General features: G+C 41.6%; 1 long non-coding RNA gene across 1 annotated transcript in view; it reads right to left on the bottom strand.

Moving 5' to 3' along the window:
* The window catches only part of LOC147032668 (uncharacterized), a 36,555-nt gene extending 21,673 nt beyond the window's left edge, over nt 1-14,882 (bottom strand). Inside the window, exons 1-2 of the long non-coding RNA XR_015052139.1 lie at nt 14,753-14,882; nt 230-441 (exon numbers count right to left, since the gene is read on the bottom strand). This is a non-coding gene — a long non-coding RNA (uncharacterized LOC147032668). The remainder of the gene's footprint in view (nt 1-229; nt 442-14,752) is intronic.
* Between the last annotated feature and the right edge of the window lie 5,857 nt (nt 14,883-20,739).

Below are 20,739 nucleotides of genomic sequence, written 5' to 3' on the forward strand. Positions count from 1 at the left end.
CTGACTGAGTGAACCAATTGCTTAACCCTGCTCTGCACGATGTGTGTGAGGAAACAACTAAATGATGAATACACTACCTCTGAGGTATCCTGTTAGCTCTACATGAAGGTTGAACGTTAAACCGATAGAGGTGATTGCAAGACTGGAAGAGAGGCAAGAGTTTCAGTTGTGGCAATGGCTGGCCATTTTCCACCATTTAGCACTCATATCAACAAGGGTCCATTCTTACCTTGTCTTTCATATCCTCACACATTTCTCTTCCATTATTGAAAGCATTTATTGGCTTTCTTGTTGTTATTGTGGAGGTCAGCAAAGGTAGCTGGTCAAGGCAGGAGTCCACAGAGGAGAAGGTGTTCCATCATTTGTGACTCCATGCGACAGTCAAATGGTGTACGACGAGCGCCATCATTGACGCCACATCTCCACATCAGCGCCCTGCAGCTGCCAACACAAATTTTCGAGTGGTTAGGACACTGACTACCAAGTAGGCCATAAGACTTCTGCACCAAGGGGCAGCTTCTCATCTGGTTTACTGTTTACTCAGTCATATCTCAGTTGTAAGTCAGATTTGAAGTGAACAATTATTCTCTGTTTAATGCTGGAGATGAGTGCTATGAAACAGCAACCCCTCAACATTACTGCTATTTTCCTTTAACCATCTTGTCGCTTGCACGGGACATGTTTCACCTCAGGTAACACGGGACGGACTGACAGCATTGCCCAGACAATTCCTTCTCGTCATTTGGAATCTCTATCGCTGTCCGTTTCATTTGAACGATCACAGGTTTTCACACAGCCACACACATAATAGAACCGTTAAAGGCATACATGACACTTACACCATCTCCATGTCTTACCATCACTTTTAATTATACTTCAGACTTCAACTTTTCCAGGGAGAGAAAAAGAGGAAGACATTTGTAGGACATGCATCCATAAGTTTGTATCGTGTAGTGCACTTTAATGTTGCTAATGTGAAAAATCATTTTTTTTTTTTTTAACGTGGATCTCTTGTGAAATGTTTTGGTCTTTATTAAACATTCATATATCTTTATGAAAATGCATGTCACTGCATTTCTTTGACATTCCAAATTGGAAATCAAATTACCATTTGTATTCGGCAATTGGCAAATCTTTGTCGCTCAGCGGAATAATTCTGATTTCTGTATATTGTTTGTTTTCTGAAAAAAGACAACTCTGTAACCCATCCATCCCCTCCTCTTCATTCACTCTTTACTTTGACATAACCTGTGCTTCAACACAAAAACTTTTCCTTATCCAATGCACTCCACTCTTCCACTCATGGCCCCTTCCCTCGTTCACTCAGGTGGCTGAGCGATGCATTACAAGTCCTTTACAGTTGACAAATGTTGAGTGTATGTATTTGGTGGGAGATTTTCTTTTCAGATTGTTTTTTTTATTGTTGTTGTTGTTGTTGTACCAATAGCTGCACAAACTATTTCTTCCAGGTAAATCTGTCCATAAATGTGAAAAATGGTTTGCATAACGTGAACCTGGAGGACTCAGCCCATTTTGCATTGACTACAGTCACAAAGATAGTCTGACAACACACTCAAAGTTTAGATGAACCCGCTCAACCTGCCCGCGCTTATTTTTGCCCCACACTGAAAATTATCGCGTGTTTCATAACGTATCTAATTGTGACATTGTGGTAATGCTGTACTACTATCTTTAGCACAATGCTATAATGAAGGCCATTCTTACTTTCAACATAAAGATGCGCCTTGCCAACCTGCTGTGTCTGTTGGGAATTGGTTCTGGGAAACAACGTTGAAATACATTGTGGCCAATCCAGAGAGCCGATTTAAACCCAACAAATCATTCTGGATCATCTTGGAATGACACCTGAGGACCAGAGTCAACAAACGATGACCCAACACTCAACTTGCTCTTGCTCTGGGAGATTATCAGATTTGCCTATCTTATGTATGCCTGGTGTTGCTTTAATGGTAACGACGAGGGTGGTGGGCTTTGGATCCTCGGGTCCTGAATTCAAATCCCGCTCATCTGTGGAATTAATACCAGGTGGGGTTAACTCGGCCTGTCATCCTTCCGAGGTTGGCAAAATGAGTGCCAGCATGCTGGTATACTCTGTTGGAGTGGCGACCCGTCCAGGATTGTGCCCAATAGCCAAAGAGACTGCTTAGGCAGCACAAACGCTCTGCACAGAGTATGGTCATGATCTCCTCCTCCTCTATCCTATGTGCAAAACTTTCTTAATGTACAATGTTTAAATCTGAAAATTTTATGGTAATATACTGTCATGTGATAAAACAAAAACAACTCGAAATTGTGGAATTTATATAACGTTCTAAATATGTATAATAGCTTATAGTAGATACTGGGCTAGCAGGATGCCCGAGACATACACACCCTCACCTATAAACAGTGGAGCCAAGGTTTGAATCCAGACTCAGCTATAAACAGTCATCCGGGTGTTTCAAAGGCATGGTGATTCATCAGTGTGTCGTCCCTCGGATGGACATGATACTAGGCATCCCTACTGCCAGCATTAATTGGTGGATGATAACAACCCCACAGTGTCCTTCACGAAGAGTAGCTGAACAAACATCAAATTCCGACCCTGACTTTGTGCCGGAGTGGTAACCCAACCAGGATTGTAACCCTCGCCATCGTAACTGCTTCAGTCGAACAGAAGCTCTGTATAGAGCATGGTTAATTGATTATGTTTTTTAAATCTTTTTTCAGTAGATACCAGTGATGAGTCACTTGAGTGGTGTTCAAAAATAAAAAGGCTGCACACAGTAGAAAACTAAAATGTAATGGCACTGATCCATGAGAACATATCGGGCCCAATCCATTTTTGAAATATCATGCTACACAGTACGATATCGTTTTTCGCCCAATCTCTCAATGGTGAAGAATCACTTTGAAAATTAAATAATTCTTGTATCCAGATCTGGATTTGGATCTTCACAAAATCAAATCCATTCGTCCTTGTCACACACCCAAACTGTCCACCAAGTTGTGTCCGAATCCGTCAGTTTTAGCCATATCTCTCAATGGTGAAGAAGCACTTTTAAAATTCTAGTCGTTGGATCCAGTTCCAGATCTTCACCAAAATCAGATAAATTTGTTGTGGTCACACATCCAACCTATTCACCAAGTTTCATCCAAATCCATCTCCAACTTTTTGAGATATCTTGCTATATATCAGTTTTTCCCAATCTCTCAATGGTGAAGAATCACTTTAAAAAAACTTATCAAATCCGGATCCGGATCAAGATCTTCACCAAAATTGAATCAATTATTTCTTGTCACACACCCAACCTGTCCACCAAGTTTCATCCAAATCCGTCCAGAACTTTTTGAGATATTGTGCTATGCATCGTTTTTGGCCCGATCTATCAATGCTGAAGAATCACTTAAAAAATGCTTGTAGTCGGATTCGGATCCGGATCTTCACCAAAATCTAATCAGTTCGTCCTTGTCACACACTGAACCTGTCCACAAAATTTCATCCGGATCCATCAACAACTTTTTGAGATATCCTGTACACAGACAAACAGACAGACAGAAAGAGGTGAAAACATAACCTCCTTCACCTTCGGTGGCAGAGGTAAAAAGCAAAAGTTGGACTTCTGACCTGCGATGAAAATTTCCCTCAAGGTTTTCTTTTTCCACAGGGTTGACAGACTCAGTGTAGACACCCTAACCAATATGCCACTGAGGTTGGTTAAACACTTGAAATGGTAGATGTTTTTGATACATACTTACCCCTGTTAAAGCAAGATCTTACACAAAAATAGAAAATCTTAGACAAAATGAAAAACATAATAATACACAAATATGAAGTGGAAGACCAAGAAAGAACCCGAAGTATCGAGCAAAGATGGAGTCATCAGGAGGAACCTGGATAGGATTCTGGTTCTAGCCACTACTCCACGACCCTCAAAACCCATCCAGCTACAGCAAAGTGATCCTTACAGAAAAATCTCTGTAAGAATTCACTTCTCCTTAGAGAGATAGATAATAAAAGAGAGAAATAGAGAGATGAAAGAGAAGAAAAAGCAAGAATTAGAATGAATAAAGAGAATTATAAATAAATGAATAAATAATAAAATTAATGTAAAATAAAAAAATAATTAATTTAAAAAAATGAAAAGGAAATATAATATGGAATAGGCAAAGCCGAGAAGCGAACGAAGAATTCTTCTTACACTCGATGCTGCAATTTCCGGTTACTTCAGCCTGGATTCGGGATCAGCGATCAAATAATGTAAATCACGATTAAAAATTGTTTTTTGATGATGCGGGAGTTATCTTTATTATAAAATTAGGTGGACTTAAAACTGCGAGAGTATTTACTCTCTAGTTTTGTTGTTAATTTTTTAGTCATAAAGGTGTTGTGGTGAATTGAGGTGAATTGAGGAACATGACGCGGGATCACATGTTGTGCGTCTCGCGTATAAGGGGAGGTCTCCGCGGCACGGGGTGATTGTCCTCGGGGCATTGCCATTTACATCGGCTGTTCACTTGGTGCTCATTGACTGAAGGTGCTCATTGACTGGTGAGAATGGAGATTATATCGAACTCCGTGCTTACGCGGATTTATTCTGCGATGATTAATTGCACATGTATACGTTACTGCTTATGTACTCCAGGCTGAACCTGTATTCCCCGGTGTGCCCACAGAAGCGGCTCCAATCAAATGGAATAAAGCCTAAACTCTGAAGGTTCTTCTCTCACTCTCATTTCAATTTATTCCATTTGGTTTTCTCGGCTCTCTCAACCAACGATGGACAAGATCTACAAACCAGAGAGGTTCGACGCAGACCCAAACGCGACTGACGCAGAAATGAAATGGTCGCATTGGTTCTGTTCCTTCTCACACTATCTGACCATCATCGAGGAGGGAGCTGACAAATTTGCCGCTCTCGTGAATCATGTCTCGCCCAGCGTGTACAGGCTCTTCTCGGAGTGCGACACTTACGAAGCAGCGATCGACATGCTGCAGGCGCTCTACGTGAAGCCCAAGAACGAGGTATACATACGACATCTTCTCAACACACGCAAGCAAGCAGCCGGGGAGACAATCGATCAGTTCCTGCAAGCTCTGAATCAGCTGGGAAAAGACGGCAGCTTCCGGGCCGTAGCGCCGAGGAACACCGAAAGGAAGCGACACGGGAGGCATTCATCCAAGGACTCAGATCAGCCCACATACGGCAACGCTTACTAGAGAAAGCGCAACCCACTCTTGACAAGGTAGTCGATCAGGCACGAGCGATGGATACGGCTCAGCAGCAATCTGAGTCATTTGGGACACCGATGCTGCTAATGAACGCTGCTACGATGGGAACCCAAGGAACCCCACTGGCACAGACACAGCCAGACATAGGGGATGGAGAAACACCCGAGGAGCCGGATACCCAGGCCACGTCAAACTCCTCAGCAACTGCTCCGGTTGGTAAATGCTTCTTTTGTGGGTACAAAAGGCACCCCCGTCAAAAATGCCCCGCCAGAGATGCCACCTGCATGAATTGCGACAAGAAAGGGCATTATGCCAGGGTATGTAAATCTACTCTAAGGAGAAATAAACCCACTTCTGCGGCTCTCTACTCGCAAAATAAATTAACTGCAGCCTCCCCGGGGAATCTATCCAAGGCTATCATCAACGTACGAATTAACGGGCATATGGCTGAGGCACTGATTGATACCGGTAGCTCTGAAAGTTTCGTCAACAGCTCGCTAGTAAAGGGCAGGAAATGGATAATCCACCCGACAGACAATACGGTATGCATGGCCGCCACCTCACTACAATCCCACGCACGAGGGTACTGCAATGTTGAATTGGACGTAAAAGGGTACACGCATCGAGATGTAAGGGTACTGGTGCTTCGTGATTTGTGCGCAGACGTAATTCTGGGTCATAATGTCCTCAAGCAGCACACGAGCATTGAAATACCCTTTGGAGGAAGCAAGCCTCGTCTAATTTTAAATGCGTTGACCACCGCGGAGGTGACGTCCCCCCAGCTGTTCGCTAACTTGTCGCCGGTCTGCAAACCGATAGCGATCAAATTGCGGCGATATACCACTGCTGACATGAATTTCATCACTTCAGAAACCAAGCGATTACTGGAAGAAGGAATTATAGAACCGAGCGATTCGCCATGGCGCGCACAGGTGTTAGTAACCAGCAGTCAGAACCATAAGAAACGAATGGTTGTCGATTATTCCCAAACGGTCAATCGCTTTACCCAACTCGATGCCTACCCCCTGCCGCGCATAGACGAGATGGTCGAACGCGTGGCCAATTATAAGGTATTCAGCACCATCGACTTGCGAAGCGCCTATCATCAAATTCCCATCCGAGAGGAAGACAAACCTTACACCGCATTCCAGGCAGGGAGGCGCCTTTACCAATTCAGGAGAATACCTTTCGGTGTCACGAATGGGGTAGCTTGCTTCCAACGGGTTATGGATGACATCATCTCAGATGAAAACCTCAAAGACACTTGTTTACGTGGACAATGTCACAGTGTGCGGTAGGGATCAGGGGGAACATGATATGAATCTGGACAGATTCTTGAGCATTGCTAGAAAATATAATCTGACTCTCAACTACGAGAAATGCGTATTCTCGGCAAGGTCAATTGACCTTCTCGGCTACACGATAGCCGACGGCACAATTAAGCCTGATCCTGAACGATTGCACCCGCTCCGTGAGCTACCACCACCTCAGGACTTGCAGACAATGCACCGGGTGATCGGCATGTTCGCTTACTATGCGAGATGGATTTCGCAATACTCCGAGAAAATACATCCCCTAGTGCATTGCAAAAACTTTCCACCAGATGCCGCTGTTGTAACAGCTTTCCACAGCCTCAAGGATGATATCAGTAAGTCCGTGGTTTTATCGATCGATAGCTCCGTGCCCTTCGTGGTGGAAACCGACGCTTCAGATCACGCCATAGCTGCTACACTTAATCAGTCTGGGCGGCCGGTCGCGTTCTTCTCGAGAACTCTCTCTCGAAGCGAGCAGAGACACTCAGCGATAGAGAAGGAAGCGTACACCATCGTCGAAGCGCTGCGGAAATGGAGACATTATTTACTGGGAAACCACTTCATGCTCGTTACGGACCAACGATCCGTGGCATTCATGTTTGATGGGAAAAATAACGGGAAAATTAAGAATGAAAAAATTATGAGATGGCGGATAGACGTAGCCTGCTATAGTTACGACATTGTTTACCGGCCCGGGAAGGAAAACCCTGCTGCAGATACCTTCTCTCGGGTCTACAGTTCGGCAACAATCAGTCAGGCTTTGCAAGACCTACACGTGTCTCTCTGCCACCCAGGGGTAACCAGGATGGCACATTTCGTGCGCAGACAAAATCTTCCCTATTCTGTTGAAGATATTAAACAAATGAATGCTTCATGCCCTGTTTGTGCTGAACTGAAACCCAGATTCTATGGCGCGGCATCTGGCAGACTGATCAAGGCCACTTCTGCCTTCGAGAGACTAAACATTGACTTCAAAGGGCCCCTGCCGACCGAGACAGACAACAGATACATATTCACCGTTGTTGATGAATATTCAAGGTTCCCTTTCGCATTTCCGTGCTCGGATATGACCTCGGGCACTGTCGTGAAATGTCTGTCTGACCTCTTCGCTATGTTTGGGAAACCTTCGTACATACATTCAGACAGAGGGCCGTGTTTCATGTCGGCCGGGCTAAAACAATTCCTACTAGAGCTCGGCATAGCAACTAGTCGAACGACGGGTTACAACCCACAGGGTAACGGGCAGGTGGAACGGTATAACGGGGTTATTTGGAAAGCCGTAACTCTGGCGTTGAAATAAAGAGGACTGGGCCCCGAGCGGTGGGAGGTAGCCCTTCCCGACGCTCTGAATTCCATACGCTCTTTGCTCTGCACGTCCACCAATGCAACTCCTCACGAACGAATGTTTACTCACCAGCGACATTATGTTGACGGTCAAACGGTGCCCAACTGGCTGACCCATCCTGGAACAGTGTTCATGAAACGCCCGGTACGACAAAGCAAGTATGAACCCCTGGTGGAGGGGGTCAAACTCATTGACACTAATCCAGAGTATGCTCATGTCAGGCTCCCGGATGGCAGGGAGACCACTGTGTCGGTTCGCCATCTGGCTACCTCAGGTACTCCTCCCGCAGGTACACCACCTTCTGGCACTCCTCCTTCTGACATTCCCTCCCCAGGTGTTCCCCCCCCAGGAACTCCACCGGGCGACGGGGCTGCCGCGTTCCACCCGAGAGCGATCGAGGAGTCATCCCCGGCACAAGTCGAGGCTCACCAAGAGGATCGGAAGCCTCCCTCAAGTGAAACTGCCATTTACTCCCGGAGAGGTCGACGAATAAGGCCCCCTCGACGACTCAATCTGTAAAGGGGATTATCGGCATTCTCGCTGCTCATGCTCCTATATGCTCATTATATCATATATCGATGCTCATTACCATGCTCCTACAACTCAAAATAATCACTGCTTGGCATGTATGCTTCTGTAGATCTATTAGTCCGCGTTGCTTGAAATGTATACTCCTATAGTGCTAAAGCAATCATGGTGTGTAAGTTGGGCCCCTAGTTGCATTTTAAAGGTGGGGAGAATGTGGTGAATTGAGGTGAATTGAGGGACATGACGCGGGATCACATGTTGTGCGTCTCGCGTATAAGGGGAGGTCTCCGCGGCACGGGGTGATTGTCCCCGGGGCATTGCCATTTACATCGGCTGTTCACTTGGTGCTCATTGACTGAAGGTGCTCATTGACTGGTGAGAATGGAGATTATATCGAACTCCGTGCTTACGCGGATTTATTCTGAGATTATTAATTGCACATGTATACGTTACTGCTTATGTACTCCTAGCTGAACCTGTATTCCCCGGTGTGCCCGTAGAAGCGGCTCCAATCAAATGGAATAAAGCCTAAACTCTGAAGGTTCTTCTCTCGCTCTCATTTCAGGTGTGATTGGGTATACTATAGATCAAATTAATTATTTGTGCATTTCTATAACCGTGATAACACTACTGCATATTACCTCAACATTACCTTCACAAAAACAACTACACCGCCTAGAACAGCATCTCATCTGAAAAAATAAAAATTCCTCAACATTACCTTCACAACAACTACACCGCCGAGAACAGGATCTCATCTGAAAAATAAATATTACCTCAACATTACCTTCACAACAACTACACCGCCAAGAACAGGATCTCATCTGAAAAAATAAAAATTCCTCAACATTACCTTCACAACAACTACACCGCCGAGAACAGGATCTCATCTGAAAAAATAAATATTACCTCAACATTACCTTCACAACAACTACACCGCCAAGAACAGGATCTCATCTGAAAAAATAAAAATTCCTCAACATTACCTTCACAACAACTACACCGCCGAGAACAGGATCTCATCTGAAAAAATAAATATTACCTCAACATTACCTTCACAACAACAACTACACCGCCAAGAACTGGATCTCATCTGAAAAAAAAAATCCTCAACATTACCTTCACAACAACTACACCGCCGAGAACAGGATCTCATCTGAAAAAAAAAAATTCCTCAACATTACCTCCACAACAACAACTACACCGCCAAGAACAGGATCTCATCTGAAAAAATTAATATTACCTCAAAATTACCTTCAAAACAACAACTACACCGCCTAGAACAGGATCTCATCTAAAAAAAAAAATATTACCTCAAAATTACCTTCAAAACAACAACTACACCGCCAAGAACAGGATCTCATCTGAAAAAATAAACATTACCTCAACATTACCGTCACAACAACAACTACACCGCCAAGAACAGGATCTCATCTGAAAAAATAAACATTACCTCAACATTACCGTCACAACAACTACACCGCCTAGAATCAGGATCTCATCTAAAAAAATAAATAATAGCGAACGCAGTGAGCTTCATAACGCGTGCACGTGAGAGAATAGGAAACAACAACAACAACAACAACAACACAATACTCTGGCTTGTTGGAATCCGTGTCGGTAGCTATGACCTTTTGCTTCCGGTTGTTGTTAAACGCTATGCGGTGTATAAACACGATTGGGTTTTATTTCTATCTTGTGAATATTACTTTACACGTGCACATGAGAGAATAGTAAACAACAACACAATACCCTGACAATTGTGAATCCGTGTCGTTGCCTATGACCATTTTGCTTCCGTTTTTTTTTTGCTTCTGGTTTTTTTTTTTTCGGTTTTTGTCATGGGGAATGATGCATGCCAGGAGATCATGACCGGAGTGTTTATTTATTTATTCAATTATTTTTTTCCCAAAGTTAATTTTATACTTCCGAAAGTGATTTTTTTTTCATGACAGGAAGTGTTTATTTTGTATTTAACATTACTGGGAGTGATTTTGAAACTCTTTCCGGAACTTTTAATTTCTTTTATTCTTGACCAGAAGTGATCGTTTATTTATTTATTTATTCAATTAATTTTTTCCCAAAGTTAATTTTAATAAAGATATCTCCCACATCATCAAAAAATATTTTTTAATCGTGATTTACATTATTTGATCGCTGATCCTAAACCCAGGCCGAAGTCACCGGAAATTGCATCAAAATCATCAGCTGTGCGGCGCTTACACGTACCACGGTATAGTTGGCAAGTATACAGTTATGAACAAATTTTATGTAAAGTCAGAAGCGAATGTAAGAAGAATTCTACGTTCGCTTCTCGGCTTTGCCTATTCCATATTACCTCAACATTATACCTTAACATTACCTTCACAACAACAACTACACCACCTAGTACAGGATCTCATCTGAAAAAAAAAATCCTCAACATTACCTTCACAACGACAACTACACCACCTAGTACAGGATCTCATCTAAAAAAATTAATATTACCTCAACATTACCTTCACAACAACTACACCGCCTAGAACAGGATCTCATCTGAAAAAAAAAAAACCTCAACATTACCTTCACAACGACAACTACACCACCTAGTACAGGATCTCATCTAAAAAAAATTAATATTACCTCAACATTACCTTCACAACAACTACACCGCCTATAACAGGATCTCATCTGAAAAAAATAATATTACCTCAACATTACCTTCACAACGATAACTACACCGCCTAGAACAGGATCTCATCTAAAAAAAATTAATATTACCTCAACATTACCTTCACAACAACTACACCGCCCAGAACAGGATCTCATCTAAAAAAAAAAAAAAATCCTCAACATTACCTTAACAACGACAACTACACCGCCTAGAACAGGATCTCATCTAAAAAAAAATTAATATTACCTCAACATTACCTTCACAACAACTACACCGCCTAGAACAGGATCTCATCTGAAAAAAAATATATTACCTCAACATTACCTTCACAACAACTACACCGCCTAGAACAGGATCTCATCTGAAAAAAAATATATTACCTCAACATTACCTTCACAACAACTACACCGCCTAGAACAGGATCTCATCTAAAAAAAAATATATTACCTCAACATTACCTTCACAACAACTACACCGCCTTGAACAGGATCTCATCTGAAAAAAATATATTACCTCAATATTACCTTCACAACAACTACACCGCCTAGAACAGGATCTCATCTGAAAAAAATATATTACCTCAACATTACCTTCACAACAACTACACCGCCTCGAACAGGATTTCATGTAAAAAAAAAAAATACTTCCTCAACATTATCTTCACAACAACTACACCGCCTCGAACAGGATTTCATGTAAAAAAAAAAAATACTTCCTCAACATTACCTTCACAACAACTACACCGCCTCGAACAGGATCTCATCTAAAAAAAAATATATTACCTCAACATTACCTTCACAACAACTACACCGCCTCGAACAGGATCTCATCTAAAAAATATATATATTACCTCAACATTACCTTCACAACAACTACACCGCCTCGAACAGGATCTCATCTGAAAAAAAATAAAATCCTCAACATTACTTTAACAACAACTACACCGCCTAGAACATGATCTCATCTAAAAAAATAAATACTACAAGCGAACGTAGAATTCTTCTTACATTCACTTCTGACTTTACCTATAACTTGTTCACAACTGTATACGCAATTTCCGGTTACTTCGGCCTGGATTCGGGATCAGCGATCAAATAACGTAAATCACGATTAATAATTATTATTTGATGATGTGGGAGATATCTTTATTAAAATCAGTGGAGGAAATACACACCATGTCTGATATTATTTGGGTTTTTCATGTCTCTGACGATGCCTTTATCTCCCGGCATGCATCATTCCCCATGACAAAAACCGGAAACAAACAAAAAAAAAAAAAACGGAAGCAAAAAAAAAACGGAAGCAAAAAAAAAACGGAAGCAAAAGGGTCATAGCCAACGACACGGATTCCAAATTGCTAGGGTATTGTGTTGTTGTTGTTGTTTCCTATTCTCTCATGTGCACGTGTTAAGTATGAAGCTCACTACGTTCACTATAAATAAATGTGATAGGAACAAAGAATAAAGATGTCGCGAAGAACCCAGACATAGATTTTAGCAGTTACTCTCCAGGCTCAAACACAGAAACATGTACAAACCACCAGAGGTACAAATACATACCAATAACAGGTATGGAATCATATATTACACCTGATATGTTCCAAAACCAGGACAATGTAGTGGTGAAGGTGACTCTAGATAAATACTTTGGAGTTCCTAACCCCACCTATTCCAAGTTTGTGCTACAAAGTTGTTCCATATTACAAATTTACCATTCATTCCATGATGATGCGTGTATCATTAGCATATGTGAACTCGTAAGTCACAGCGAGTTGCTTGTCGGGAAGAACAATCAAAACAGAGCAAAAAAAAGTGATAACGGAGATGAACATTTGAAGGACGGACAGAAATTGGGCACTTAATCTTGCATTGAGGTGTTGGGTAGAGAGAGGGTGCCAAGGCACCTCAAGCAACGAAATATTCCCAAAAGAAATTCAATTTACACCTGCACATATGCCACGTTGTGTTAGATTGCCAAAGTGTAGGTCTGCCTTTAATGGTGCGACCGGACACTCGGTGGGCAGGCAAGATGACCCTTAAAGCAGAAAACCTTCTGAAAGCTCAAAAAACAGGAGCACCGTGGTCGTGACACTCGGTGTTTAGGTCATGGAGATGATGCCGGTAGTTTCAAGAACAACACGCTGAAAGAGTTTTGTTTCAGTTCATAAAGGTAAGTAACTGCTTTACTAGCATTTTCACTGCAGGAGAGAACAGTTACAAAGGCAAAGGCTGTGAATTCAAATTATTTGCTAAACTGTAAGCAAACATATCATTTGGCTTGGCTCTGTATTCATCAAAATAATAATCATCTTCCACATTATCATCAGTCAAAATGAGTAAGCACCCTCTAATTTCATTTATATATTTCTGCTCCGGGGGGGGGGGGGGGCATCTTGTTTTTGGAGAACCATGGCTTCTTGCAGCCAGCAAGGTCAGAATCAGTGATCTAAACACATTCTAATCATCATTGAAACCTCGCGAAGCCGAATGCACAACTACCATATCGATATTTGCAGAGAGTCGTGAGCGGAAGGTGAGACCATTTCGCTGTTGTCTCAAAAAGGAATAGACAAAGGCATTCATTATATAACGACGAGATGAAAGCCAAGGACAAAAATAAATAAATAAAATACACATGAGAATTGAATATTACAAGCCCTAAAGGTAACGCCCGCAAGAATTCAAAACGCTGTTTCAAAACAAATCATTGCGAATGTAATTTGTGATAACATTCTGGAGGTTTATTGCTTATCGTGATTAGCATAGCACACATGATTTTGTGAGGCCTTGCCTGCATCAATTCCATGGGATCCAGTGGCCACCCAAGCAGTCAGGCAGTTCCACACAATTTTTAATAACTTCAAACAAGCCTGTCCTGGAATCAGATTACGATTCATAAGCATAATGCATATTATAAGGAAGGCTTCCCCAATGGTTCGGGCCTCTTTATGGTTGTTTTTTTTTTTTTCTCACCAGGTTTGCACTCGGAGAGGAAAATAAAGGACTCCGCAGGCTGCGAGGCACCGATGCTGTTGTAAGCAGCAAAAGAGCTAGGCATAATGGGCCTTGTGTGACCACTGCGGCTGGAGCATCTGTCTCCCCCGCTGTTTAATTCGACGGTTTGAGCTCGAGAATTGCTCTGCGGCCTAGCCTCTGAAATTCCGTGGGTTATCCCGTGGCTTAAATTATTCCCGATGATTCAACCCTGATCCTTCACTCAGCGTGTCTGTGTGCTTTGCTTGAGGAGGTGCGGATTTTTAAAGAGTTTATTCGCACATCTGAGCAAACCCCGTGGATTAGAGTGCTGCAGGTAAGCGTGGATTGTGGTTGTTGGGGGGGTTTTTTTTGGTCCCATCAAGAGCCAGCTTTTAAGGCATTACACGCCTTTAAGCATGTCCAAGAAATGGTGAACATACTGCAGCAGCAGCTGAGCTGGGGCTGCGGCCAAGCTTGGAATCCAGCCGTTTATCCCAAAGTTACCAACAAGGAATCGCAACGTTAACATTTGGTTCAGAAAGCTGAAAACATAACTTTCAGCCAATTTAATATTTCTAGAGAATAAGCATTTCTAAAACTTTGAATGCACACCCGGGACTTGGTCACTCAGGTGAGACACTTGATGCAATCCCATCCCTGCACCACACAATGCCAAAAAAAAAAAAATACAAGTTCATGCAATACCTGCCAAGAGAAAGTCACCTGGTGTGACGATGCAATATTTCGCTTTCAGTTTCAGGACATCCTATTAAAAAAAACATAAGAGGAAGTTAACAATGAGCTCCAAACATGAAACCAATAATTGCACGGAACAACAATGCCTGGCCAATGGAAGCTGTCGATGTAATGCTCATTACAGCTCATTATGTCGGTGGACCACCATCTTGTGATCGGAGAATGCTGCTGTTCACAGCGGTTCGCTGAGCAACTGAGACCGCTTTACGTTTTCCAGCCTCCATTGGACATGTCATCATTAGATCACCAGCATGGAGAAAACATCATTACAGCTCATTACAGCGGTGTGGCTGCTATCCACAGTTTGATTATCTTATTCTTCCCTCATTATCAGTGCCATTCTCCAATGACCGGTGTTGTGCAGTTCACTACAATGCACTTCCACCAAGGACATTCATGAGCCTTCCACCATTTTAAGTCTCAAGACCAGTAGGGTTAAGTAACTTGCTTAGATGAGGTTAAATAATGAAGATGCGGTTTGGCCTGGGTTTGCAAGGACTGATTAATTAGACAATTTGGTTTTGATCTCGGGATTTATTTTTGAAGACAAATACACTGCAACCGTGTGTGTGTGTGTGTGTGTGTGTGTGTGTGTGTGTGTGTGTGTGTGTGTGTGTGTGTGTGTGTGTGTGTGTGTGTGTGTGTGTGTGTGTGTGTGTGTGTGTGTGTGTGTGTGTGTCCGTTTATTTTCTAAAGGCCTTTTTACACTGGACCATATCTCAGGGGTGAACATACTCGAGCTTTTACATTTGCTGTTTTCGCCCTGGGGCCACACCCAAGATTTGTCTTGCCCCAGGCTGAACACAGCCCTGGGCCAAAAGTATAGTGTGAACAAAAGGGGGATTGAGTTCACCTTGGGGCCTCGGGGCAATGGAAGCAGAAACAGTGAGCCATCTGTAATTAACATAGCATGATTTGGGGTACAAAGGTCAAAATGAAAGCGTGTGTTCCCTGCGGCTTTTAATTCTGCATCGTTCTCTTTTCACTTTTGCATGCCCGATATTGTAGCTCAACTTGTCCGTCCTAAATAAAATATTTGCAATGGTTTTTTGATTGATTTTGCACCCAAACAGCATGTGTTTTTGGCCATTGCACTCTATAGCTTCGTGTGCGGTCAACCCATCAAATGCCTGTGTACACACGATGATCTCTCACCCCGGGTTGAAAACGTTCATGGTCAACCCCAGGGCGAGTCGCTCCAGGGTGACCAGAACATGATGAGTGCTGATTAAGTGTAAAACGATGTGCGGGTGGGGGGGAGGGGGGGAGGTGAAAAATCGTTTGTGGCCCTGGGGCTGCCCTGGACTAGTTTGCCCCTGGCTTTGCTACCCGAAAAGGACTTACTTTTGTTTCGCCAAATTTGTTCATTCATCTGAGCTGTCCAATCAGCTCTAAGAATGGGAATGTGGCACCAGCCTTGGAGGTGGGGTCTCTGTCTCTTGGAGAGCTATCTTCACCCCCAGTCAAGTGACAACATTTCAATATCAGTGAGAGGTCTTGCAATTGCCCATACATTTACAATTGGAGCAGTCAATCGTTACAAGGTATGGCAATGTGATGATTTCAGATGAGCATTACACGTCAGATGGTCTGATAGAATCTCCAATGCAATGTATGCAAATAATGGCTTTCCAATGGTGTAGCATAGTAGCAGCTGAAACTGCGTTCACCCATTGTGCATCCCAAATATAGAGCTCATTACCCCGCACATGCGAAACGAAAAGCAGGGGTAAGCAACAGGTTCACTTCTGTCTGTCTGTCCATACTATTCTCTCTGCAACCCCCACCAGATACCATTCTGCCCAGATTCAGTACTTCATTTTTTTTTGATAGCAAACCACAATAATTTTTGACAGAAACAACAACTGCACCACCATTACTGCAAATACATGCTTCACCTGATTGCAAAGACGAAGACGTGCTCAAGTTGAGAGTGAATGACATCAATCGATATGCAAATAAAAAAATATTGTGTGTGTAATTTCCATAGCCAAGGCAGCATATCATTATTCAATATATAGTTATTAAATTATGTGGAAATCAACAGAAAAGAAAAGAAGAATTAGGCATTCAATCATTGGCCAGACAAAAGAACAGGGAATTGTCATGTGACCACCCGCCAACGAAAACCAGTCAATTTCAGTCAACACCCAAGGAAAGAATGAGGATTAAAATACAGTAGATGAAAGAAGAAATGAGAAATTAGGAAAGCATATATCTTTTGGTGCCTTCCTTTTATGGGTGATACCAACTGGAGCAACGACACCTGTGTTTGGAAAGTATCAAATGGATCAAAGAGCGCAACGATCAATCAAAACAAAACACACATTGTATATGCACTCCAAAACCACATGTTTATGAACATTTTATACTCGTTTATCTTTATGCATACTCCATTTGTTTACATTTGTGAATGAGAAAGATCACGTGATGGATTGAGGTGTGCAATTTATCATTATTTTGTAAGCTGCAATCAATCTGATGATAGTCTAGGTCCAGTACCTGAAGTACCTGAAGAAGTCAAGTCAGTAATATGAGGTTCAGTGCTGAATTGTTGGCAAGAGGTTATTTCAAGGGATTTTTGACCTTTAACCCTAGTCCTACCAAGAGGGGTCTTTTTGGACCCGCAGCCTACATTTTGAAGTGTTATATCTTCATTAGTTTAACAATGTATTTCATGTTTGATGGGTTTGTTGACCTATATGTGCCAAGAATAAATACATATGATGTTTTAAAATCCCACCATATTGAGCAAAGTAACAAGCAAATCCGATCTGGGGTCCAAAAAGACCCCAGTTGTTTTTGTTTAATTTTTACCTCCGCCACCGAAGGTGAAGGAGGTTTTGTTTTCACCCCTTTCTGTCTGTTTGTTAATCTTGCCGAAATTTTCGGCAAGATTGTATCGGTCGGTAAGTTAGTTTGTTTGTTTATTTATTTATTTGTTTGTTTATTTGTTTGTTTGTCACTTTGTTTCATAAAAGTGTTTGTCGTCGCCTATTTTTCGCCTTTAAATCACTCTGTAGAGTGCAATTCTCATTGAAATCTCTTGTGGTTACACATATCATAGTATTATTGGAATACCCTTCAGCACACATAATGGTCAAGGTCAAGGTCAAAGGTCAAGGTCACTTTGTGGTAAATCATGGAGTTCAACGAAACCCTAATTCTAGGAGTAATTTTGATCGAATCTTCTCAAAACTTTGTAGGAATGTAGCATATGGTTTAGCGCTCCGCTGATAAGTTTTTGGTGGAGATCAGCCTTGACCTTCATGGTTAGTGCCTGAGGTCGAATTGTTTTGACCCCAAGGTCAATTTTTCAAATCTTACGTACCATATCGAGTAATACCTCATATGAAAGCCCTTGATGAGTGCTTTCCAGATCTGTAGTTTGTCAAGGAACCAAAAATGCTTCCTGCGATAACAGAACGTTCTCCAGCATCCATATATTATTGGTAGTTTTCAATCTTAAGATTAATCTTTAGATCATTATCAATAGACTCTTTCCACAAGTCTCTATAGGCCAAGCGATAGACTCTGATCAATGTGTCACAAGTATTTGTTTCAGTTTGAGCTTCACGTGCTTCGGTTCGTCAAGATTTTTCGTTCTATGAACGAAATTCTGGCGAGTTTGTTTGTCTGCCTGTTTGTCGCCTACAGGTCGTAATGTTAAACCGATCTTCACGAAACTTCACCACATGGTAGAGTTTGTCATAAGCAAGAAGCCTGATGCTTTTGAGGTCAAAAGTTCAAAAGGTCAACATAGGCCAAAGGTCAACAACTTAGGTGAGATTTCTAAAATCCTCAGTTTTCATCAGATTGACTTGAAATTTGAAGAGGATTTATGTTTCAGGTCACTGAATCCAAGTAGCCAATTATGTTTTGAGGTCAACGTGGACTAAAAGGTCAACACAGTCCCAAGGTCAACAACTAAGATGGAGTTTCAAAATCCGAAATTTTCATCCGATTGACTTGAAATTTGAAGAGGATTTATATTTCAGGTCATTGAATTCAACCAGCCAATTAATTTTAGGTCAACATAAAACAAAAGGTCCACGTAGGCCAAAGGTCAACAACTAAGGAGGTATTTCTAAAATTCTCAATTTTCATCTCATTGACTTGAAATTTGAAGAGGATTTGCACATCAGGTCACTGAATTCAACCACCAATTATTTTTGAGGTCAACACAGGCCAAAAGGACAAAACAGGCCGGATTTCTAAAATGGTCAATTTTCATCCAATTGACTTGAAATTTGAAGAGGAGTTGCATATTTGGTCATTGAATTCAACCACCAATTGTTTTTGAGGTCAAATTTGTTTTATGGATTTTGCAAGTGTTGTGCTCTGCATGACGTCTTCTTGTTAATTGCCGGAATCCTTTGGATTTCGGCAATTATGTTGGTCGGTTGTGTGTGTCATTATGTGTGTCTGTCTGTCTGTTTGTTTGTGTGTTTGTTTACACTGTATCAGCGACACCATTTCAGCGATCATGACCAAACTGGGTTCAGATGTCGACCATGGTCCAACTTAGACACTTGTCGTTTTTGGTGAATCTAGGTCAAAGGTCAAGGTCAAGGTCACCGAAAAACCAAAATTCTTATTTTCGCAATAACGTCCGCTAACATGGTCGTATCGACTTCAAACCAAATCCAAAATGTGCATCGCCAATTCTGCATCCAACCATATGTCTCATTGGGGTGTCACACCAACACCCTTCTTAGCGGTCGGGGGTCGAATGTCAGTGGGGTCGGGTTAAAAATTTCAAATTGCGATAAAATCACAATTTCAAGTCCAATTGACTTCCAAGTTATGATCATGACCAAACTAAGTGCTATAACTCATTAAACAGGAGCACTATCTACTTATAAGAACCAAATTGATTTCCAGGTTTTTGATTTTTCAGAGATCATGGAGATATGACAAAGTTACTCCGGCAATTCCTTGCTCAATAAGCAATTTCATTTGTTTGTTTGTGTGCAGGGTATCTCAAAACTTGTCGACAGATTTGGATAAAACTTGGTGGACAGATTGAGTGCGTGGCAAGGTCGAGTTGATTCAACTTTGGTGAAGATCGGATTCCGGATCTGGATACGAGAATTATTTAATTTTAAAAGTGATTCTTCACCTTTGAGAGATAGGGCCAAAAACGATATCGTACTGTATAGCATGATATTTCAAAAATGTATTGGGCCCGATATGTTCTCGTGGATCAGGCATTACTTGGCAGAGGTATGCGCTCCACTGAGTGCCCTTATAGTTTGTCCATGTGATTACTTCATGTGGTATTTGTGTCGAGCAAGTCCTCCAATTTTTTTTTTTTTATGCTTATGTTTGTTTACTCTATCACTAAAACATCATCTAATCAAAATAATTACGTTTCCACATTGATGTGACACTTCAGCAGATTGAAGGAAATTTAGTGATTCTGAGTTGGGGTCATAAAAGTACCCAGTTGGAAGGTTAATTTATTTTAAATTTATATTTACTTTTCTTATTTTTGTTGACTTTATCAATAAAACACCATGTTTTGTCATTTATGTGAAACTTTGGCAGATTTAGTGAAATTGAGTGATTTTTGAATTGGGGTCTGATAAACCCCAGTTGGTAAGATTAGGTTGTAAAATATGTTGGTAGGACTAAGGTTCAGAACCTTAAAACTACTTTTTTCTTATCGTGGAAATTTGTTTTCCTGGGCCTATTAGTATCGGGGTTCGAATGAGATGCATGTTTTTCTCTGTTATTATCATCATCACATAGTATCAATGATTGTGGGATTGACATTATTGGAGCCCTATGTCTTCCTATCCTTTCTGTTTGTTTTTTTTTTAACATGCACCACTAGAAGGAAAATAAAGTTTTGTTTAAAAAATATAAAAATTGAAAAAATTATTGTATCCGGATTCAGATCTTCACCAAAATCAAATCTATTCATCTTTGTC

This window comes from Eptatretus burgeri, chromosome 2 (genome assembly GCF_056783735.1).
Source record: "Eptatretus burgeri isolate ZD-2024b chromosome 2, Ebu_testis_v1, whole genome shotgun sequence".
In the NCBI taxonomy this organism is placed as follows: domain Eukaryota; kingdom Metazoa; phylum Chordata; class Myxini; order Myxiniformes; family Myxinidae; genus Eptatretus; species Eptatretus burgeri.